We start from the raw sequence: 24,550 nt of genomic DNA on the forward strand, positions 1-24,550 counted from the left end.
CCACACCACCTCCATGCTTCACGGTGGGAACCACACATGCGGAGATGATCCATTCACCTACTCTGCATCTCAAATACAGATGATGTTGATGTGTCTGAGGTGCAGTTATTTTCATGATCTTATTCTGGGTCTTCCTTTCCTGTGGCGGTCCTCATGAGAGCCAGTTTCATCATAGCGCTGGATGGTTTTTGCGACTGCACTTAAAGAAACTTTCAAACTTCTTGAAGTTTTCCAGATTGACTGACCTTCATGTCTTAGTAATGGACTGTCATTTTTTTCTCTTTGGTTATTTGCCATAATATGGACTTGGTCTTTTACCAAATAGGACTGTCTTCTGTATACCACCCCTACCTTGTCACAGCACAACTGATTGGCTCAAACACATTGAGAAGGAAAGAAATTCCACAAATTAACTTTTAACAAGGCACACACATGAATCGAAATGCCTTCTAGGTGACTATCTCATGAAGCTCTGTTCTGGGTGACTTTAACCTTCCCACATCTACCTTTGACTCATTCCTCTCTGCATCCTTCTTTCCACTCCTCTCCTCTTTTGACCTCACCCTCTCACCTTCCCCCCCCTACTCACAAGGCAGGCAATACGCTCGACCTCATCTTTACTAGATGCTGTTCTTCCACTAACCTCATTGCAACTCCCCTCCAAGTCTCCGACCACTACCTTGTATCCTTTTCCCTCTCGCTCTCATCCAACACTTCCCACACTGCCCCTACTCGGATGGTATCGCGCCGTCCCAACCTTCGCTCTCTCTCCCCCGCTACTCTCTCCTCTTCCATCCTATCATCTCTTCCCTCTGCTCAAACCTTCTCCAACCTATCTCCTGATTCTGCCTCCTCAACCCTCCTCTCCTCCCTTTCTGCATCCTTTGACTCTCTGTCCCCTATCCTCCAGGCCGGCTCGGTCCTCCCCTCCCGCTCCGTGGCTCGACGACTCATTGCGAGCTCACAGAACAGGGCTCCGGGCAGCCGAGCGGAAATGGAGGAAAACTCGCCTCCCTGCGGACCTGGCATCCTTTCACTCCCTCCTCTCTACATTTTCCTCCTCTGTCTCTGCTGCTAAAGCCACTTTCTACCACTCTAAATTCCAAGCATCTGCCTCTAACCCTAGGAAGCTCTTTGCCACCTTCTACTCCCTCCTGAATCCCCCCTCCCTCTCTGCAGATGACTTCGTCAACCATTTTGAAAAGAAGGTCGACGACATCCGATCCTCGTTTGCTAAGTCAAACGACACCGCTGGTTCTGCTCACACTGCCCTACCCTGTGCTCTGACCTCTTTCTCCCCTCTCTCTCCAGATGAAATCTCGCGTCTTGTGGCGGCCGGCCGCCCAACAACCTGCCCGCTTGACCCTATCCCCTCCTCTCTTCTCCAGACCATTTCCGGAGACCTTCTCCCTTACCTCACCTCGCTCATCAACTCATCCCTGACCGCTGGCTACGTCCCTTCCGTCTTCAAGAGAGCGAGAGTTGCACCCCTTCTGAAAAAACCTACACTCGATCCCTCCGATGTCAACAACTACAGACCAGTATCCCTTCTTTCTTTTCTCTCCAAAACTCTTGAACGTGCCGTCCTTGGCCAGCTCTCCCGCTATCTCTCTCAGAATGACCTTCTTGATCCAAATCAGTCAGGTTTCAAGACTAGTCATTCAACTGAGACTGCTCTTCTCTGTATCACGGAGGCGCTCCGCACTGCTAAAGCTAACTCTCTCTCCTCTGCTCTCATCCTTCTAGACCTATCGGCTGCCTTCGATACTGTGAACCATCAGATCCTCCTCTCCACCCTCTCCGAGTTGGGCATCTCCGGCGCGGCCCGCGCTTGGATTGCGTCCTACCTGACAGGTCGCTCCTACCAGGTGGCGTGGCGAGAATCTGTCTCCTCACCACGCGCTCTCACCACTGGTGTCCCCCAGGGATCTGTTCTAGGCCCTCTCCTATTCTCGCTATACACCAAGTCACTTGGCTCTGTCATAACCTCACATGGTCTCTCCTATCATTGCTATGCAGACGACACACAATTAATCTTCTCCTTTCCCCCTTCTGATGACCAGGTGGTGAATCGCATCTCTGCATGTCTGGCAGACATATCAGTGTGGATGACGGATCACCACCTCAAGCTGAACCTCGGCAAGACGGAGCTGCTCTTCCTCCCGGGGAAGGACTGCCCGTTCCATGATCTCGCCATCACGGTTGACAACTCCATTGTGTCCTCCTCCCAGAGCGCTAAGAACCATGGCGTGATCCTGGACAACATCCCTGTCGTTCTCAACTAACATCAAGGCGGTGGCCCGTTCCTGTAGGTTCATGCTCTACAACATCCGCAGAGTACGACCCTGCCTCACACAGGAAGCGGCGCAGGTCCTAATCCAGGCACTTGTCATCTCCCGTCTGGATTACTGCAACTCGCTGTTGGCTGGGCTCCCTGCCTGTGCCATTAAACCCCTACAACTCATCCAGAACGCCGCAGCCCGTCTGGTGTTCAACCTTCCCAAGTTCTCTCACGTCACCCCGCTCCTCCGCTCTCTCCACTGGCTTCCAGTTGAAGCTCGCATCCGCTACAAGACCATGGTGCTTGCCTACGGAGCTGTGAGTGGAACGGCACCTCAGTACCTCCAGGCTCTGATCAGGCCCTACACCCAAACAAGGGCACTGCGTTCATCCACCTCTGGCCTGCTCGCCTCCCTACCACTGAGGAAGTACAGTTCGCGCTGAGCCCAGTCAAAACTGTTCGCTGCTCCGGCCCCGCAATGGTGGAACAAACTCCCTCACGACGCCAGGACAGCGGAGTCAATCACCACCTTCCGGAGACACCTGAAACCCCACCTCTTTAAGGAATACCTAGGATAGGATAAAGTAATCCTTCTCACCCCCCCCCTCCCCTTAAAAGATTTAGATGCACTATTGTAAAGTGGCTGTTCCACTGGATGTCATAAGGTGAATGCACCAATTTGTAAGTCGCTCTGGATAAGAGCGTCTGCTTAAATGTAAAATGTAAATGTAAGCTGGTTGAAAGAATGCCAAAAGTGTCCAACAGTGTCATCATGGCAAAGGTTGGCTACTTTGAAGAATCTCAATATAAAACAGTTTTTTGCTTACTACATGATTCCATATGTTATTTCATAGTTTTGATGTGTTCACTATTATTCTACAATGTAGAAATAAAGAACAGAGATAGAGGTTGTGTCAAAGAGCATTAGGCCAAATTCAAACCTATCCCAACACTAGATGTGTGCCAGAGGTTGACCAGCCAGGCCATGAGTCAGCTTTTTTTTTTTTTTTTACACGAGCCTAATCTTCCATCTATATGATTCATTTGAATCATGTTCAACATATGGGTCGGCATTCTTTTTGGACATGAGACACATTCGTCTGAATCAGCATACGGGACAAGCCTGGTGATTAGTGAATCATAATGTGTGTCAGGGTTTTGATTAGCATTGTAGTTTTTGGTATGTGACTAAATGTGAATATCTGCCTCATTTAAATGTGTGTGTTTGTCACAAGCTACCCTGCCACAGTGCATGTGTTAGTTTCTAAGCTTGATGCATTTTCTCAACCCAGTGTACCTTTCTATGAGCGCTCCACACCCAGGCTTGCTCTGAAGCTAATCCCTGTGGCGGTAAGATTGATCCCTCTCTCTGTGCGTGTGTGTGTGTGTGTGTGTGTGTGTGTGTGTGTGTGTGTGTGTGTGTGTGTGTGTGTGTGTGTGTGTGTGTACAGCGACAGTCCATGTGATTTCTCTACAGCACTATGAGAACAAGCATCATCGATCCACAGTTTCCTTTTTTCACTCAGTAATGGCCCTTGCTGAGCTGAATTTCAGCCACCCTTTCTGTCTCCACTTTAAAACAAAAATAGATGGTGAATCAAATCTGCTTGATATTCTTTCTTCTCTTCTCTCAAGGACATAAAAGCTGGGTGCTGACTGTTGCGTTGGCTTCATTTGACCTTTTTGACCTGAGTGGGACAAAGGGAGAGGGACACCAGAGGTAAGATGCACTTTTAATGCCTTCCTTTAGCTTGATGTTTAGTCGGTTACCAGCTAGGTGGTCGTGGATGTTAGTTGATGACACAAACCAATCTGCAAATCTACCAGGCTAGCCAATACATTGGCTCCTCTTGCAATTCTTTCGATACTTTCTGACCCCTGTTGTTATTGTATAATAATATGGACATTTTAGAAGATGGAACCCACAACCCTGGTGATGCCAGCACCATGCTCTAGCTCAGTGAGCCATTGGAACCAGTCATGGACACTTTATCATGGCTGTACCAAGACTCTGACAGAATCTCCACAGTGAGAGGCTCTTTGCGCGTAGAAATATAATTACTAGAATGGCCATTCCCATTCAAGTCAATGTTCTGTTATTCTATTCCAATGCTTTTGCTCCATGCGTGGGGATTATATTTTTCTGTAAGTTGAAGAGCATACCCAGGAAAGATAGAGGCCAGACAGGGGAGGGAGTTGGGAGAGAGGGGCTGCGTTTCATCCCATGAATATGTTGCCTCCCTTCTGCCCTCCATACACTCCCCTTCACAGATCTAATAGGACTGTATATTTGAAAGCAATATGGTGGAAACTGGGTGGAGTCGTTTTCTCATTTTATTTATTGAACCTTTATTTTATTAGGCAAGTCAGTTAAGAACAACTTCTTTATTTACATTGACGTCCTAACCCGGCCAAACCCGGACGATGCTGGGCCAATTGTGCGACGCTCTATGGGACTCCCAATCACAGCCGGATGTGATACAGTCTGGTTTCAAACCAGGGACTGTAGTGACACCTCTTGCACTGAGATTCAGAGCCTTATAGACCGCTGCGTGACTCGGGAGCCACGAAGGGGAGTGAACGAGTGCAGAAAGGAGGGAACATCTTCCTGGAATGAAACACTGCCAGGGGGGCCCAGATGAGGGGAGCCTCCCTGAGCTAGCCTCGTAAATAAGGTCCCAAATGAAAAAGGAGTTAAGGCGAGGATCTTGTCTTTGGGCCTGGGATAATTCCAGTCAGGCTAAAGTGGAACCATGTGAAGGGGTGGACTCAAATGATGTTTGCTTGTGGCCCAAATGTCACCCTATTCCCTACATAGTTCACTACCAGGACTAAAGTAGTGCACTATGTAGGGAATAGGGTGCTATTTGGGATGTAGTCTCTGTGGCTGCCTGAGGGGTGTAATGAACAAGTTTTCTCCCCCGCACTGGCCTGTTCCCGGAGAGTGGAGAAGTAGCGTTGAAGTAAATTGTCACGCGTGCTTTGAGAGTTTGCGTCCTGCACTGTCTTGTCCCCTCCACCGCCACTGTGGAGAACTTGCTCTCTCGTGTTTCCTGGCTGTCACGCTGTCTGCCCGCATAGTGGTGTGTGTCTCCCAATTCTGGTTCTCTAGGGGGGACCCAGAGGGGTGCACGTTTTTTGGTTCTAGCCCCACACTAACACACCCAACTAATCATTGAGCCTTTGATAAGTCAAATCAGGTGTCCTAGTTTGAGATCGGCCGATTTATGATTTTTCGATGCCGATTATTGGAGGATCAAAAAAGCCGATGCGGATTAATCGGCCAAATAATGTTATTATTTAAAAAAATAATATATTTTTTTGTAATAATGACAATTAAAACATTCATTCAGTATTGTTGTAACTTAATACAATACATAAATAAAATAAATTTAGCCTCAAATAAATAATGAAACATGTTCAATTTGGTTTAAATAATACAAAAACAAAGTGTTGGAGAAGTTAAAGTGCAATACGTGCCATGTAGGAAAGCTAACGTTTAGGTTCCTTGCTCAGAACATGAGAACATATGAAAGTTGGTGGTTCCTTTTAACATGAGACTTCAATATTCCAAGGTAAGAGGTTTTAGGTTGTAGTTAATATAGTGTTTATAGGACTATTTCCCTCTACCATTTGTATTTCATATACCTTTGACTATTGGATGTTCTTATAGGCACTATAGTATTGCTAGTGTAACAGTAGCTTCTGTCCCTCTCCTCGCCCCAACCTGGGCTCGAACCAGGAACACATCGACAACAGCCACACTCAAAGCCAATCGCTCCACAAAAGCGAGCAAGGGGAAAAACTACTCAGTCTCAGAGCGAGTTACGTTTGAAACGCTATTACCGCACACCCAGCTAACTAGCTAGCCATATCACATCGGTTACACCAGCCATTAGGCTGATAGGCTTGAAGTCATAAACAGCGCTGTGCTTGCGAAATGCACGAAAGTGCTGTTTGAATGAATGATTACGAGCCTGCTGCTGCTCAGTCAGACTGCTCTATCAAATCAGACTTATTTATAACATAATAACACGCAGAAATACGAGCCTTTGGTCATTAATATGGTCGAATCCAGAAACTATCATTTTGAAACAAAGCGTTTATTATTTCAGTGAAATACGGAACCGTTCGGTATTTTATCTAATGGGTAGCATCCCTAAGTCTAAATATTCTTGTTCCATTGCACAACCATCAATATTATGTCATAATTACGTAAAACTCTGGCAAATTAGTTTGCAATGAGCCAGGCGGCCCAAACTGTTGCATATACCCTGACTCTGCGTGCAATGAACGCAAGAGAAATGATACAATTTCACCTGATTAATATTGCCTGCTAACCTGGATTAGTAGTGATTATGATTGATTGATTTTTTATAAGATAAGTTTAATGCTAGCTAGCAACTTACCTTGGCTTCTACTGCATTCGCGTAAAATGCAGTCTCCTTGTGGAGTGCAATGGTTAGAGCGTTGAACTAGGTAACTGTAAGGTTGCAAGATTGGATCCCCCGAGCTGACAAGGTGAAAATCTGTCGTTCTGCCCCTGAACAAGGCAGTTAACCCACCGTTCCTAGGCAGTCATTGAAAAAAAGAATCTGTTCTTCACTGACTTGCCTAGTTAACTAAAGGTATAAAAAAAAAAAAAGATTCCCTTTGCGGTAGCCTACTTAAGCTTTGTGGAGCCAGTTTGCGGTCTGTGTCGATGCGATCATTTGTATTTGTTATTATGTTTTCAAAATGATTTTGCTTTTAATGTTGATTAGGAACTGTGTCTAAAACGCCAATACTTGTGAAGATGGCCATGTTGATTGGCCCTGTTTGGGAGGTGACAAACGTTCCTCTACTATAGAGACTAAACTTGGGGGCATGTGCTTAGAAAAACATTATCGATAATTATCTCCATTCTCTCCACTGTACATGTAATGGAATAAACATACAGACAACCTGTGCTAATTCCACAAAACATATTTATTTCATATGTTCTGTACTTATCAGTTTTAGTCTTTATTTATGTTTTGTAAATACCTTTTCAGAAGACTGAACTGAAACAGGTGTGATCCGTAATGTTTGTCTAATCACATGTGCTCATTGGGGGAATAGTGGTGTCAAGCCTACACTCTACCTGGAGAGACACAACCACCTTTCTGACTAGGAGCTGTCCATTGGCCACCTTGGCCACCTCCAAGGCAAGCTAAGGGCCTCCTGGGTGGTGCAGTGGTGAAGGGTGCTGTACTGCAGCTCCAGCTGCGCCACCGGAGACTCTGGGTTCGCGCCCAGGCTCTGTCGTAACCGGCCGCGACCAGGAGGTCCGTGGGGCGACGCACAATTTGGCCTAGCGTCGTCTGGGTTAGGGATGGCTTGGCCGGTAGGGAAATCCTTGTCTCATCTCGCACCAGCGACTCCTGTGGCGTGCCGGCGCAGTGCGCGCTAACCATGGTTGCCCGGTGCACGGTGTTTCCTCGACATATTGGTGCGGCTGGCTTCCGGGTTGGATAGCGCTGTGTTAAGAAGCAGTGCGGCTTGGTTGGGTTGTGTATCGGAGGACGCATGACTTTCAACCTTCGTTTCTCCCGAGCCCGTACGGGAGTTGTAGCGATGAGGCAAGATAGTAGCTACTAAACAATTGGATACCATGAAATTGGGGAGAAAAAGGGCTAAAATTCAACAACAAAAAAAGCCAATGCAAGCTGGATCTGAAGATGTTCTCTGCAGATGTCAGAAATGTATTTTCTTCTGCAGTAGACTACATATTGCCGACATTTCCATTTGGAGATGTGCTCCTCCAGCATGCAGTGGTCGCTGACGTTGCCAACAGGCAGGCTGCCATGTTCTCATCCCTCAACTTTTTCATGGCATGCTTTCCCTACATTATCCCTGAGCTCTGTTGATCTGGTGGAAGATGAGTTTAGACTCTCAGGCAACAACCTTATATTATTGGTCATATATTGGTCATATTCCATAGCAATACGAACAAATATTCAGTCCTGTTTCCAAGAACAAAACCCAGTACAAAGCCTCCCTCAGTACAGACATGCTGAGTGCCCTCGTTACCAAGAAGGTTTCAATGATTGCCAGAGAGAAGTCTACCCTGATGCCCTGCTGCGTAAGGCTACATCTGCTAGCTACCAGGCAAATCTGTCTAGGAAATGATTTCCTGAACATTTTGAAGGTCTCCAGAAGATTTGTTCTCACCCACTGTTTCCTATCTTAGATTTTCCCTTTTCATTATGGATAACATGTTTATTTGATACGAAGGCTCTGCTTCAAACATTTGTTCTTATCATATCAGAGTTTTTTTTTTAATTCTCGTGGATAAGACATTTGTACACTTTGTGTATAAACTAACTTATTAGATCTTGTTAGTGACTTTTACCATATGTGTAAATGGAATGCTGTCAAATTATTCCAACCTTTTTTATAGACTTGATTTGGTACAATTCTATAATTGCGATCAGACTCACAAACAGTGTGAGCAGGGGGCTGGGAAAGCCCCCCCCAGTTCAGCAAGTATTACGTGCGCGAGTTGAATCTCCAATTTGCCACGTGTGTCTGGTACCCAAAAAATGTGGACAGGGTTGGCAGGTCTGCTTCTGACTGGCAGGATGCTGTTGTTGCTATGGTCTCCATGGAGATGATAAAAAACACATGTATTGTGTGCTATTGGAGGGTGTGTTTGCGTGTGTACTGTGTGTGCGTGACGTTGACTGTTTGTGTGTCCTTTAAAAGCTAACCATCCCCTTTGGTGGTGAGGGAATCTGACTCTTGAAGATGGAGAGTAAGCCCTCGAGCTGAAAATGAGCTAGTGGGGAACAGTATAGTTGTTTGCGTGTATATGTGGGTACGTCCCAAATTCCATGTGAATGTTGTGGAGGGGTGTTGCACACCCTTCAGGGGCAAGCTGGCATTCCTGAATATTACGGAACGCCAGAGATGGACGGTGCGGAATGGCCGGAAAGCCGGAGGTGGCGTGGTGGACGTGAGGTGGCACTGCTGATGGCCTACTACCCGACAGTTGCTAGAGTCAGAAGGCATAACAAGTGCATTTTGCGTGTGCGTGTGTTTCACCCCATGTACGCGTGTGCAATGTGCCAGTTACCAATTCCCAGAGGTCAAGAGGTCAGAGGCTGGCTGGAGCAGCTGGCAGGATCTGGGGCTGCTGGGATGAATGAAGACATTCCCAGCTGTTCTGGGATCTGTGCTGTGGTGTCGGTCTGTCTGTCTGCCGATAGGGAGACGCTGAGCCTGTGCACAGGTCGGGTGTGGATTGGACAGCTCTATACCCACTGTGCTCTTTGTTCCCAAATAGGTGTGTGTTATGCACAATCTGTCTACTATGGACACACCACGGTTAGACACTGATACTTAAATACTAGGATAACTAGTAAAAGAGACCGAATAGTACAAATATAAATGTACAGCAACGTTGTTATTGAGCCAATATCCTAAGTTGCCAAGTTGGTGTTACTCTGCAAGGAGATTGAGGGCTTTTAACACATTCGTGGGTTATGTGTGTGTGTGTGTGTGTGTGTGTGTGTGTGTGTGTGTGTGTGTGTGTGTGTGTGTGTGTGTGTGTGTGTGTGTGTGTGTGTGTGTGTGTGTGTGTGTGTGTGTGTGTGTGTGTGTGACTTTTTTTTTTTTTACCCTAGTGAGTAGTCTCTTTCTCTGTCTAAATTGGCTAAATTTTAAAATCAAACCCAGAAATGATACTTGCCCACGATGAACAAACTGATGGTTGTTATGAGCCTGGAAACTATGTGTTACTCATTACCCAAGGATATTAATGATACACTTTCAACTGTTCTGCCTGCTGTTATGGAACCCTGACCTGTTCACCGGACGTGCTACCTGTCCCAGACCTTCTGTTTTCAACTTTCTAGAGACAGCAGGAGCCGTAGAGATACTCTGAATGATTGGCTATGAAAAGCCAGCTAACATATACTCCTATTATTATTATTTGACCCTGCTGGTCATCTATGAACATTTGAACATCTTGGCCATGTTCTGTTATAATCTCCACCCATTACAGCCAGAAGAGGACTGGCCACCCCTCAGAGCTTGGTTCCTCTCTAGGTTTCTTCCTAGGTTCCTTCCTTTCTAGGGAGTTTTTCCTAGCCACCGTGCTTCTACACCTGCTTTGCTTGCTGTTTTGGGGTTTTAGGCTGGGTTTCTGTACAGCACTTTGAGATATCCGCTGATATAAAAAGGGCTTTATAAATGGATTTGATTGATATCAGATAGTCTATGGTTACAGAGCTAGTGGTTATCATACATAAATGCCTATTTATTCCTGCATCATATATTTCCATAGTAATTTGCATTTCCAAGGACCATGCACAACAGAAATGAATTGTATACTATGTTTCATTTAGCAGAGCTACATAACAGCTCAGTGGCACAGAGGTACACAGTAAACAATCAAATCGAGCAAGATCACAAGCTGGATGGTGATCATATACAGCGCCTGCAGAAAGTATTCACACCCCTTCTCCACATTTATTTGTTACAAAGTAGGATTTAGTTTTTTTTTTGTTAACGATCTATGCAAAATACTCAAACGTGGATAAAAATCTTTTTTTATTTTTATTAATGGAAAATACAGCACTATCTTGATTAGATAAGTATTCAATCCCCTGAGTCAATACACGTTAGTATCCCCTATGGCAGCGATTTACATCTGTGAGTCTTTCTGGGTAAGTTACTAGTAAGCTTTGAACGCCCGGGTTGTACAATATTTGCCCATTATTCTTAAACAAAGGTGTCAAGCTCTGTCAAGTTGATTGTTTCTCGACAGCCATTTTCATGTTTTGACATATATTTTCAAGTAGATTTAAATCAAAACATTCAATGTTGTCTTGGTAAGCAACTCCAGTGTATATTTAGCATTGTGTTTTAGGTTATCCCGCTGAAAGGAGAATTTGTCTCCCCGTGTCTGTTGGAAAGCAGACAACCAGGTTTTCCTCAAGGAATTTTAGCTCTATTCTGTTTATTGTAGCCCAAAAAACTTCCTAGAATACCCATAACATGATGCAGCCGCCACCAATCTTGACAATATGAAGAGATTTGCCTCAAACGTAACGCTTTTATTAATTTCTTTCACCACATTTTTTGCAGTACTACTTCAGTGCCTTGATGCAAACAGGATGCATTCTGTACAGGCTTATTTCTTTCTCTGTCAATTAGGTTAGTATCCTCAGTTACCTCCTATCACAGGTCTTTAAACTCTTTAAAATCATCATTGGCCTCACGGTGAACTCCCTTAGCTGTTTCCTTCGTTACTTGGTGTATTGATACACCATCCAAATTGTAAAAGTAATAATAATAATGGCTGTTAATAATAATACCCATCTACCAATAGGTGCCCCTTTTTACAATCCATATGAAAACCTCTCCTGTCTTTTGTGGTTGAATCTGTGCTTGAAATTCACCTCTCCACTTAGGAACCTTACACTTATCTGCATGTGTGGGGTACAGAGATGGAGTAGTCATTTAAAAATCACTTTAAACAATATTGCACCCACACAGTGAGTCCATGCAACTTATTATGTGACTTGTTAAAACCTCTTGGAACTCCCTCTCCTGGATCCGGGAGAATTGTCATCAACTGACATTAATTAGCATAACGCAACAGACAAAACATATTACTAGAAAATATTCATATTCATGAAATCACAAGTGAGATATATTGAAACACAGCTTAGCCTTTTGTTAATCACCCTGTCATCTCAGAGTTTGAAATGATGCTTTACAGCCAAAGCAAGACAAGCATTTGTGTAAGTTTATCGATAGCCTAGTATAGCATTATGTCCAGCTAGCAGCAGGCAGCTTGGTCACAAAAATCAGAAAAGCAATCAAATTAAATCGTTTACCTTTGAGCTTCAATGTTTTCACTCACGAGACTCCCAGTTAGACAGCAAATGTTCATTTTGTCCCACCTCTGTTTGTACTTCACGTTTGGTTGAGAAATCCACCGGAAACTGAGGTCACGGCAATGCCGAAAAATATTACAAATTAGATCCATAATAGCGATAGAAACATGGCAAAAAAATCAATCCTCAAGGTGTTTTTCAAATATCTATTCGATAATATATCAACCGGGACAGGTGGCTTCTTAGTAGGAAAGAGAGAAACAATGGCCGCATTTGTCTTTTACGCACAAAACACGCAGAGCCTCCAGCTGACCACTGACGCAATCTTGTCTTTCAGGCTCATTTTTCAAAATAAATGTGACACTTGACACATTAGGGAAGCCATAGAAAAAAGGATTCTGGTTGATATCTCATTTACTGCTCAATAGGGACGCATAGGAACGCAGAGCTTTCTAAATAAGAGTCCCTTCCTGATTGGATTTTTCTCAGGCTTTCGACCTGCAATATCAGTTATGTTATACTCACAGACAATATTTGTACAGTTTTGGAAACTTTAGTGTCTTCTATCTTGTCCTGACAAAATAGCCCGTTTACTTTGGGAACGTTATTTTTCCAAAAATGAAAATAGTGCCCCCTACTTTCAAGAGGTTAAGCAAATGTTTACTCCTGAACTTTTTTCGGCTTGCCATAATGAAATGATTGAATACTTATTGAATTTTTTTCAATGGATTTTTTTAATGAATTTGTAAACATAATTACACTTTGACATTATTGGGTATTTTGTATAGATTAGTGGCACAATCTTAATTGAATCCATTTTAAATTCAGGCTGTAACACAGAAAAATGCGGGATAGGTCCAGCGGTGTGAATACTTTCTGAAGGCACTGTATTTGCACATGGGGGTTGGGCTGTTGCTGTTACTATGGGCTGTTGCTGTTACTATGGAGAAACCTGCTGACCTCTAGCTGCTGACCTCTAGCTGCTGCCTCTGGATGGAAACAAATCAGCTGGTCAGCTCCTCTCGCTCCTTATGTCTTTAGTCTTTCTTTCTTTTCCCGTATCCCTCTCTTTCTCATCTCTTTTTCTCTCCTCTATCTCTGTTAGTTTGCTTTCTTGCTCTCCCACCCCCCCTGTTTTAATTGGCAGCGTATGCCAGAGTCACTCTGAGTGATCCTCTCCTCCTACTCTTTCCATTCTCCTCTTTTCCTCTCTGTCTGCTGGCTGTCAGTTGTGCTTGACTGATGCTGTTTTGTCAGTCTGGCCCTCCCCCTACACATATTACAACGGTCCATTCCCTCCCCCATCATCTCTCCATCTCTGTCTTCCTCTCTCCCACTTGCCCATCCTTCCCTTTATCTGCTTATTGTAGGAAGTGCTGTGTTCTAGCTTTCTTTAATGGCACAAAGATGGCAAAATGTCTCTGGATTGGATCTCTGCTTCATTGTATGCATTTTGTTGATTTTATATCTAGGCTGTATGTCATTTTGTGCGGTTTTCCCATTGATGATATTACCAGGGGATGTTGATATACTGTATGATGTTGAATCAAAGCAAGGTCATGTTGATTAGGCACTAAACCTTCGGGTACCATCAGAACATGTCTACGGTGTGCCCTAATGAACACAACCTTGGCCTGGAGTGAGTTCCTCTCGAATTACTCTCCCGAGCACAAAGGTTCCAGGGCCTGTGTCCATAAAGTGTCTCAGACTAAGAGTGCTGATCTAGGATTAGGTCCTCACTGTCCACGTAATCATATTCGTTATCATCTAAAAGGACAAACGGATCCAAGAACTGTACTCTTACTTCAAGACGCTTTTTGAATGCGGGACCAGGAGTGATCCACACCCAAATTGACTTTAGACTTGTTGCCGTTGTCAATGGGTCTCTTTCATAGCCAGTGTGGAGATGATATTCTCCTTTTTGCACGCCGTATGGGGTTGTAGCCTACTAGCCATATACATTAGTCTTACAGTTATGAACTGATGACGTTCTCAGCCTCCGTTTAATGATCTCTTTGGCCCCTCCCTCAGTGTGCAAATGGCCCCTTTCATTGACTGACTGAGCATGATGGAGGAGGCCTGTTTGCCCAGAGGGGATTTGGGAGAGAGGGCGAGAAGAGGGGTGAAAGAAAAGAAATTGAGCACTGCCTTGTGTCCTGAAATAGCCGCTATTCATTCGTCCACGCTCACCCTCCTGCTTTGTCGCATAGGCGATCAAAGCACTTGAGAGCAGTAATACCAACTGTTTTTGGCCTACTCATATACCCCCCCCCCCGCGCCCTACCATTTGGGAGAGTCCAGCCACACCCTTATCTATGTTCCTCTCCAGAACAGAACCCAAGGCCAGGAACAGTGGAGGGTATTGTGACATGGGGGGGTGTAACGAGGTGTGTCGACCGCAGACTTTCTAAATTTAGTCCGTGTTAAATGTTACAGACTAGACTTATGTGTGCATGGTAAGGGAAAAACAAGCCACTGTCTTCTATAGCAGCCTTAGTTTGAGATGCTCACACGCGCGCACACACTTCCCAGGGGACAATTTAGTGGTGCTGAGAATATGGGACCCACTCTATAATGAGCCATTACCTCACACACTGGAGTGCTTTTCTTAACCCAGCAATCCTCCCTAAATGTTTTTTGTTCTTGGTGTTAATTTTTGTTCCAACCCCTCAGGAGACTACAGCTGAGCCCTACCAAACTCACAGGAATGTGACCCCCCCCTCTTTTTCATCTACCTCTCCAGAATGGAATAGTGGGGTTAAAGGGGAATTCCGCATTTTACAACTTAATGTAAGACTGTTACTCATCCTGTATGGCTTAGTTGGTAGAGCATGACACTTTCAACGGCAGGATTATGGGTTTGATTCCGGGGGCCACCCGTAAGTAATGTGTACACGCATGACTAAGTATTTTTGGATAAAAGCGCCTTCTACTTGGCATTTATTATTAACTTCCCCTGTAGCTGATTTCCTAAAAGGTTACCATTGTTGTAATAAGAGTGTTTTTCTCCTTTTGAGAATTCATTCATTGTGATACGATGTGATGTTGATGTATTTTTGGACTTGAAAAGGCTCATCTACATTGGGGTCACGATGGAGTTTAGTTTGAGAGACAGAGAAAATGAGTTGCAGAGTGAGAAATAGGATTATGGGTTGGTCTGTGTGTTGTCTGGCTGTCATGTTTTTCTATGGAGGATGCTGTTGAGACGATGTGTCACTGCTGCCACTGTTTTATTAGCCCCTCTGTCATTCATGCATCACACACACACACACACACACACACACGACGCCAAAATTAGACTACATCCACGCCCATTTAGAAGTTTGGTTTATGGAAATGTCTATTCAGCCATTAGTCATGATGTGTTTTCATACAGCTTACGGCATAGTCACAAACTCTACAGCTTCCACTTTCTGAATCATAAAAGGGTCATCAATCCTCTGTGTTGGAGATAGTAGTGTGCTTGTGTGTGTGTGTGTGTGTGTGTGTGTGTGTGTGCGTGCACACTTGCATTCACGCTTACCATGGTCTTGTTCGGTGGGCACAAAGTCCGAGAGCGCTCCAAAACTAAGTGATGTTCTATCTGATTCTGAACTTGTTCAGTAAGAAACAAGAAACACTCTGTTTTCCTTGGCAAAACGTTCTGCTCCTGTAAGCTCTAATGAACAGGACCCGGGACGAGGCTGAGAACAAACCAAATAAACAACAGTGTTCTGTTCCTACTCGGATGCAAAGTGAATTAACGAAGAGACTGCAGCGTTCCACGTAATCTTATCTATGATGTAATGGGCAATTCCACAGTAACAAAATGATGACACAAAGCACACAAAACGTCATCATGTTACCAAACTTTGCATCTGTACTGTTCTTCAAGTAAATGTGTTTTTGTCAAATTCTCTGGAAATTGGAACTCTGGAACTCTGTGGCCTCTTCATTAATTCACTTTCAGTACATACACCACCATTCAAAAGTTTGGGGTCACTTAGAAATGTCCTTGTTTTTGAAAGAAAAGCAACGTTTTTGTCCATTTTAAAATAACTACAAATTGATCAGAAATACAGTGTAGATGTTGTAAATGACTATTGTAGCTGGAAATGGCTGATTTTTACATAGGCGTACAGAGTAGAGGTCGACCGATTTTATGATTTTCAACACTGATACCGATTATTGGAGGATATATATATATATATAAAAAAACATTTTTTGTAATAATGACAATTACAACAATACTGAATGAACTCTTATTTTAACTTTATAATACATCAATAAAATCCATTTAGCCTCAAGTAAATAATGAAACATGTTCAATTTGCTTTAAATAATGCAAAGACAAAGTGTTGGAGAAGAAAGTAAAAGTGCATTATGTGCTATGTAAGAAAGCTAACGTTTCAATTCCTTGCTCAGAACATGAAAACATATGAAAGCTGGTGGTTCCTTTTAACATGAGTCTTCCATATTCCCAGGTAAGAAGTTTTAGGTTGTAGTTATTATAGGAATTATAGGACTATTTCTCTCTATACCATTTTGTATTTCATTAACCTTTGACTATTGGATGTTCTTATAGGCACTTAAGTATTGCCAGTGTAAAAGTATAGCTTCTGTCCCTCTCCTCGCTCCTCCCTGGGCTCGAACCAGCAACACAACAACAACAGCCACCCTCGAAGCAGCGTTACCATGCAGAGCAAGGGGAACAACTACTAGAAGGCTCAGAGCGAGTGACGTTTCAAATGCTATTAGCGCATGCTAACTAGCTAGCCATTTCACTTCGGTGACACGAGCCTCATCTCGGGAGTTGATAGGCTTGAAGTCATAAACGGCGCAATGCTTGACACACAACTTAGAGCTGCTGGCAAAACGCACGAAAGTGCTGTTTGAATTAATGTTTACGCGCCTGCTTCTGCCTACCACCGCTCAGTCAGATACTTAGATACTTGTATGCTCAGTCAGATTATATGCAACACAGGACACGCTAGATAATATCTAGTAATATCATCAACCATGTGTAGTTAACTAGTGATTATGATTGATTGTTTTTATAAGATATGTTTAATGCTAGCTAGCAACTTACCTTGGCTTACTGCATTTGCGTAACAGACAGTCTCCTTGTGGAGTGCAACGAGAGAGAGGCAGGTCGTTATTGCGTTGGACTAGTTAACTGTAAGGTGGCAAGATTTGCAATTGTTAGCACAGCTGAAAACTGTTGTTCTGATTAAAGAACCGATAAAACTGTCCTTATTTAGACTAGTTGAGTATGCATTTGTGGGTTCAATTACAGGCTCAAAATGCCCAGAAACACAGACCTTCCTTCTGATACTCATCAGTCTATTTATTTTCTGAGAAATTAAGGCTATTCCATGCAAGAAATTGCCAAGAAACTGAAGATCTCGTACAACGCTGTGTACTACCCTCTTCACAGAACAGCGCAAACGGTCTCTAACCAGAATAAAAAGCAAATCCCCGGTGCACATTTGAGCAAGAGGACAAGTACATTAGTGTCTAAGAAACTGACGCCTCACAAGTCCTCAACAGGCAGCTTTATTAAATAGTACTCGCAAAAACCCCAGTCTTACCTTAAACAGTGAAGAGATGACTCCGGGATTCTGGCCTTGTAGGCAGAGTTGCAAAAAAAAAAGCCATATCTGACTGGCCAGTAAAAGATTAAGATGGGCAAAAGAACACAGACACTGGACAGAAGGCCTAGAAGGCCAGCATCCCGGAGTCACCTCTTCACTGTTGACGTTGAGACTGGTGTTTTGCGGGTACCATTTAATGAAGCTGCCAGTTTCATTTTATTAGTATGGAGTTGTCTGAATGCCTTCTCCTGTTCTTTCTTCCCCCCACTCTTGTCCTCATTCTCTCTCGCTCCCTCCCTATTTCTCTCTCCGTCATGCTCCTTCCCTCTCTCTGCCTAACTCTCCTTCTATTCTCTCCCTTTTTCTATTTCCTCCCCTCCTCTCTCTGCCTTCCATTCCCTCTCTCTCCCTACTTTCTGCTCTATCAATCCTCATCTCCTTGTTTTTCTCCATTCTTTTGGAAACGCTTCTTATCTCTCTCCTTCCCTCCCCCTCTCAAATATACTTATATAGCGTCAATTGATTTGCATGTGAAGCATGATTGGCTAGCTGATTTCTATTCAGATTACACGGAAGTCAACCAAACACCTAGGTTAAACACTGTTCTACAAGGCTACATGCTACATAACATCAGCCCGCATTTATCTCCGTCATTTAGATTTATGTAGTGTTTAAAATTCACATTTATACGGCTTGTGTGTGTGTGTGTGTGTGTGGTTATATACAGATGCTTTGGCTACAGGTTAGGGTTCTACACCTCCTGACTTGACTGTCAGTGAGCATCCCATGTATGACCTTTGATGACGCTGCCTGTTGACCCTCCATAGGCCAACATCGCATCCTTTCCCTTCTCTATATGAAACATTTTGTGTTCTGTTCTCTATTCCCAGCCTCATGGTTAAGAACTGGAAGTCAGCCATTACCTTCTTTAATTTAGAGAAGTGCTTTTCCAGAACAGTCCCCTCAATCTTTCTCCCCCTTTCTCTTCCTTCCTCTCCCTCTATATCCCCCTCCTCGGAGGCACAGGCCAACCCAAACTGGTGGCCTTCTGTGGGGCAGACGTGTGTGTGTGTGTGTTTCCTATGTACCCCTCCTGTGGCAGAGGCTTAACACCACAACACCCCCAGTGGGGTGACCTCTGAACCTTGAGGTGGCCCCTTTGCTCTGACCCCGGTGGTGATGGGAGACAGATGAGTGAGTGTCATGCTCAGGCTTCTCATAGACACAGAAGCCTGGAGAGAGTGATGGAGGGAGAAAGAGACACAGGGAGAGAGAGACACAGGGAGAAAGAGAGATGGTGAGAGGGAGAGTGATGGAGGGAGAAAGAGACACAGGGGAGAGAGATGGTGAGAGGGAGCGAGAGAGAGAGATGGTGAGAGGGAGAGAGAGAGATGGTGAGAGGGAGCGAGAGAGATGGTGAGAGGGAGGAGAGAGATGGTGAGAGAGCGAGAGAGATGGTGAGAGGGAGAGAGAGAGATGGTGAGAGGGAGCGAGAGAGATGGTGAGAGGGAGCGAGAGAGATGGTGAGAGGGGAGCGAGAGAGATGGTGAGAGAGATGGTGAGAGGGAGCGAGAGAGATGGTGAGAGGGAGCGAGAGAGATGGTAAGAGGGAGCGAGAGAGATGGTGAGAGGGAGCGAGAGAGATGGTGAGAGGGAGCGAGAGAGATGGTGAGAGGGAGCGAGAGAGATGGTGAGAGGGAGTGAGAGAGATGGTGAGAGGGAGCGAGGGAGATGGTGAGAGGGAGATGGAGGGAGCGAGAGAGAGATGGTGTGAGATGGGGAGGGAGTGAGAGATGGTGAGAGGGAGATGGGGAGAGTGAGTGAGAGATGGTGAGGGGGAGAGTGAGTGAGAGATGGTGAGGGGGAGAGAGAGTGAGAGATGGGGAGAGGGGGAGAGAGAGAGATGGGGAGGGGGGAGAGAGAGAGATGGGGAGGGGGAGAGAGAGAGATGGGGAGGGGGAGAGAGAGAGAGATGGGGAGGGGGAGAGAGAGAGAGATGGGGAGGGGGAGAGAGAGAGAGAGAGATGGGGAGGGGGGAGAGAGATGGGGAGAGAGATGGTGAGAGGGGGAGAGAGATGGGGAGAGAGATGGTGAGAGAGAGAGATAGAGAGAGAGAGATGGTGAGAGAGGGAGTGGAGAAGAGGGATTGATGTTTGTTTTTGTGATAACTCACATAGAACTCACACACCCACGTGCTGTCTGTTTCAGGTAGTGGTGATGCCCCCGGTTGTAAATAAATCATGCCCTTCGTAGCAGGTGTTCTAACAGTTTTAAGTGAATTATCACCTGGGACGCTGATTTAAACGGTGCGGCCAACTCTCACGTGTTGGACATGAGATGCATTTGACCCTCTTCACACACCGCACCTTTTTATTTCTCACTTATTGAAAAAAGTACTGCTTTTATTGTCTAATTAATCCAATTCAGTGTGTTTTAATTTATCAACTGTGTTTGGAAATGGGATCATATTCATCTGCAATTCTATATCATGAGCATTCAAGGAGCGGGACACTAATCCGGATGCTTATAAGAAATCCCGCTATGCCCTCAGATAAACCATCAAACAAGCAAAGCGTCAATACAGGATTAAGATTGAATCCTACTACACCGGCTCTCACGCTCTTCGGATGTGACAGGGCTTGAAAACTATTACAGACTACAAAGGGAAACCCAGACTTGAGCTGCCCAGGGACGCAAGCCTACCAGACGAGCTAAATGCCTTTTATGCAAGCAACACTGAAGCATGCACGTGAGCACCAGCTGTTCTGGATGACTAAGTGATAACGCTCTCGGTAGCCGATGTGAGCCAGACCTTTTAAACAGGTCAATATTCACAAAGCCGTGGGGCCAGACGAATTACCAGGACGTGTACTCAAAGCATGCCCGGACCAACTGGCAAGTGACTTCACTGACATTTTCAACCTCTCCCTGACTGAGTCTGTAATACCTACATGTTTCAAGCAGACCACCATAGTCCCTGTGCCCAAGAAAGCGACCGTAATCTGCCTAATGATCACCGCCCCGTAGCACTCATATCGGTAGCCATGCTTTGAAAGGCTGGTCATGGCTCACATCAACATCATCCTGGATACCCTAGACCCACTCCAATTCGCATACCGCCATAACAGATCCACCGATGACGCAATCTCAATCGCGCTCCACACTGCCCTTTCCCACCAGGACAAAAGGAACAACTATGTGGGAATGCTGTTCATTGACTACAGCTCAGCGTTAAACACCATAGTGCCCACGAAGCTCATCATTAAGATAAGTACTCTGGGACTAAACGCCTCCCTCTGCAACTGGATCCTGGACTTCCTGACGGGCCATCCCCAGGTGGTAAGGGTAGGTAACAACACGTCTGCTACACTGATCCTCAACACAGAGGCCCCTCGGGTGTGTACTTAGTCCCCTCCTGTACTCCCGGTTCACCCACAACTGCGTGGCCAAACAGGACTCCAACACCAAGTTCGCTGATGACACAACAGGGTTAGGCCTGATTGCCGACAATGATGAGACAGCCTATAGGAGGAGGTCAGGACAACCACCTCTCCCTCAATGTGAGCAAGAAAGGAGCTGATCGTGGACTATAGGAAAAGCCGGGCCGAACAGGCCTCCATTAACATCGATGGGGCTGTAATGGAGCGGGTCGAGAGTTTCAAGTTCCTTGGTGTCCACATCACCAACGATCTATCATGGTCCAAACACATCAAGACAGTCATGAAGAGGGCACGGTAACACCTTTTCCCCCTCAGGAGACTGAAAAAGATTTGGCATGGGTCCCCAGATCCTCAAAGTTCTACAGCTGACCGGTTGCATCAATACCTGGTATGGCAACTGCTCGGCATCTGACTGCGAGGCGCTACAGAGGGTAGTGCGAATGGCCCATTGCATCACTGGGGCCAAGCTTCCTGCCATCCAGGACCTATATACTAGGCAGTGTCAGAGGAAAGCCCATACAATTGTCAAGTCTAGGACCAAAAGGCTCCTTAACAGCTTCTATTCCCAAGCCTTAAGAATGCTGAACAATTAATCAAATGCCACCAGACTTCTGAACCCCCCCCGCCCCTCCATTTTTGCTTTGTACACTGCTGCTACTCGCTGTTTTATTTTCTATGCATAGTCACTTCACCCCTACCTACATGTACAAATTACCTCGACTAACCAGTACCTCCGCACATTAACTCGGTACTGGTACCCCCTGTATATAGCCTTATTATTGTTATTTTGTTACTTTTTGCTATTTAAAAAAAAAAACTTTACTTTATTTGGTAAATATTTTCTTAACCAACAGTGCATTTCACGGTAAGTTCTACACTTGTTGTATTTGGCGCATGTGACAAATAAAGTTTGCTTTGTAACTGTGGCAGCTTCACCTGGGAGATCCATCATCTTCCTGCTACTGCACTGTGTTCCGCGACAGATTGAAGGTTGTAATTGGTTTAGTAAGGGTCCGGGGCCAAGGCAATTGGATGCACATTTTATAAAGAAATGCCCCTCTATGCTGTGTCTGGTGTGCAGCCACAGCAGACAAGACGGGCATTTTTATGAATTCAAATTCCAAAAGAGCAGCACGGCAACTTGTCGCACTGTTTTGTACAAAATGAATTTGTTGTCACTACTGTCCCTGTCGCAGAATGCTTCCTTATTACAGCATGTGATTATACAGCCTAGTTAGTGATTTAAATGATTTTAATCCACCACTTGCATCAGCTACTGTTACAATGAAAGGCGGACGCATATGATCCAATTTCAAAATGATTTTCAGGCACAGTTGATAAGATTCAGGCAATGTCTTCAGGATATTTTATTACCTGGTTAATTTATTTGGCCTTTCACAATAGCTGATGTCATAACATTTCCCATCCCCCTACAATGGGCTAAAATATAGACTAATGAGTGTGCTTATCTTAGCAAGAACACTACTGTTATTCCACCTACTTGTTTATTATTTTCACTTACCAATTTTTCTGGTGTATTTTAAGGTATTTGAAATCGATTATGCCTGCGTGAGTCTTTTTGCCCTCAGAACATCCTCAATTCGTTGGGGCATATGGACTCTACAAGTTGTCGAAATCATTCCATGGGGATGCTGGCTCATGTTGACTCCAGTGCTTCCCACTGTTGTCAAATTGGCTGGATGTCCTTTGGTGGGTGGACCATTCTTAAAACCCAGCAGCGTTGCAGTTCTTGACACAAACCACCTCCCCTTCATCTACACTGATTTTGAAGGGACGTCAGTAAGGGATCATAGCATTCACCTGGTCAGTCTGTCATGGAAAGAGGTGTTCATAATGTTTTGTACACTCGGCTAGATCATAGCTTTCACCTGGATTCAACTGCCAGTTTATTAGGTACACTCCTCTAGTACCGGGTCGGACCCGCTTTGCCTCCATAACAGCCTGAATTCTTGCTGCAGATTGGACGGCGCTACACCTAGTTAAATAAAGGTTCAATAAAATAACAATAGAAACACCACCGACACCCGGCTGTACCGTTGACACCAGGCAGGATGGGTTCATGGACTAATACTGCTTACGCCAAATCCTGACTGACCAAATCCTGACCATTTAGCATGACCCAACAGGAACCGGGATTCGTCGACCCAGGCAATGTTTTTCCACTCCTCCAATTGTCCAGTGTTGGTGTCCACTGGAGCCGCTTCTCCTTGTTTTTAGCTGATAGCAGTGGAACTAGGTGTGGTCGTCCGTGACGATGATCGAAGAGCTGTGGATTCAGAGATGCCATTCTGCACCCCACTGTTGTACGACGCCGCTATTTGTCCGTTTACAGCCCGCCTGTTAGCTTGCACCATTCTTGCCATTTCTCATTTTGACCTCTCTCATCAACGAGCTGTTTTCGCCCCCAGGACTGGCACTGACTGGATGTTTTTTTTTTTGTTTGTCGCACCACTCTCAGGAAACCCTAGACACGTAGTCGTGCGTGAAAAAGCCCAGGAGGGCGGCCGTTTCTGAGATACTGGATCTGGAGCCGATCATACCGTGCTCATTAGTCGCTTATGTCACTCGTTTTGCTCATCCTAACGTTCAATCGAACAGTAACTGGATGCCTGTCTGCCTGCTTCTTTATAGCAAGCCACGGCCACGTGACTCACTGTCTGTTGGAGCAATCCATTTTTTTGTTAACGGGGTGGTGTACCTAATACACTGGCCAGGTAGTGGAGGTGAAGTCATGAGAATAGGCTATTGAAACGGCCCTTGCCTAAAATATCCGGTCTTTAGTATTGTGCGCAAGCTGCTAGGCAGAAACGGTATGCATAAATGCAACGTACCTATGTAGAGTCAGATGGTGGCAATGTTTTGCCAGTCATCCTCACCCACTGAAGATTTATTTTCATGAGATTCTTCTTGAATGTGGGGTAATTAGTAGAAATCAAATGTCACATGGACATAATCAAACCCCAAGTATTTGGGAAGCTTAGATCAGGGGCGGCGAACCCTCTTAGAGAGCTACCTCTTATGCAGTATTTTCTATGGTCCTATTGGTTAGACACTGCCACCAACTTTTAATATTAGCATTTTCTAACCATAAACCAATGTAATTTAATGACCCCCAATTAGCATACTCTAAATGTCATGCCCGTATAATCTCAAAGTAATTGAAGCCAAGTCGTGGAGAATCCTGACCTGTGATAAAAATCCAAATTCACCCAGGTCATGGGCCTTAGCCATGTATAAAATATGTAGAATTGCAGGAAATTAGCTTTAAAACAGAATTTTTGGGAACCACCAGACCACCGGTTAGGAGTGGAGCCAAGGACAACAGCTTGGAGTGAGAAATCCTATCTTCAATAGTTGGCAGCACTGTTT

General features: G+C 44.9%; 1 protein-coding gene across 1 annotated transcript in view; it reads left to right on the plus strand.

The window, feature by feature from the left end:
• The window catches only part of LOC118363988 (ras-associated and pleckstrin homology domains-containing protein 1-like), a 79,969-nt gene that overhangs the window by 21,473 nt on the left and 33,946 nt on the right, over positions 1 to 24,550 (plus strand). The window contains 1 exon segment of the mRNA XM_052488509.1: positions 3,917 to 4,001. The gene's annotated coding sequence lies outside the window, so the exon portion shown is untranslated.

This window comes from Oncorhynchus keta, chromosome 30 (genome assembly GCF_023373465.1).
Source record: "Oncorhynchus keta strain PuntledgeMale-10-30-2019 chromosome 30, Oket_V2, whole genome shotgun sequence".
Classification (NCBI taxonomy): domain Eukaryota; kingdom Metazoa; phylum Chordata; class Actinopteri; order Salmoniformes; family Salmonidae; genus Oncorhynchus; species Oncorhynchus keta.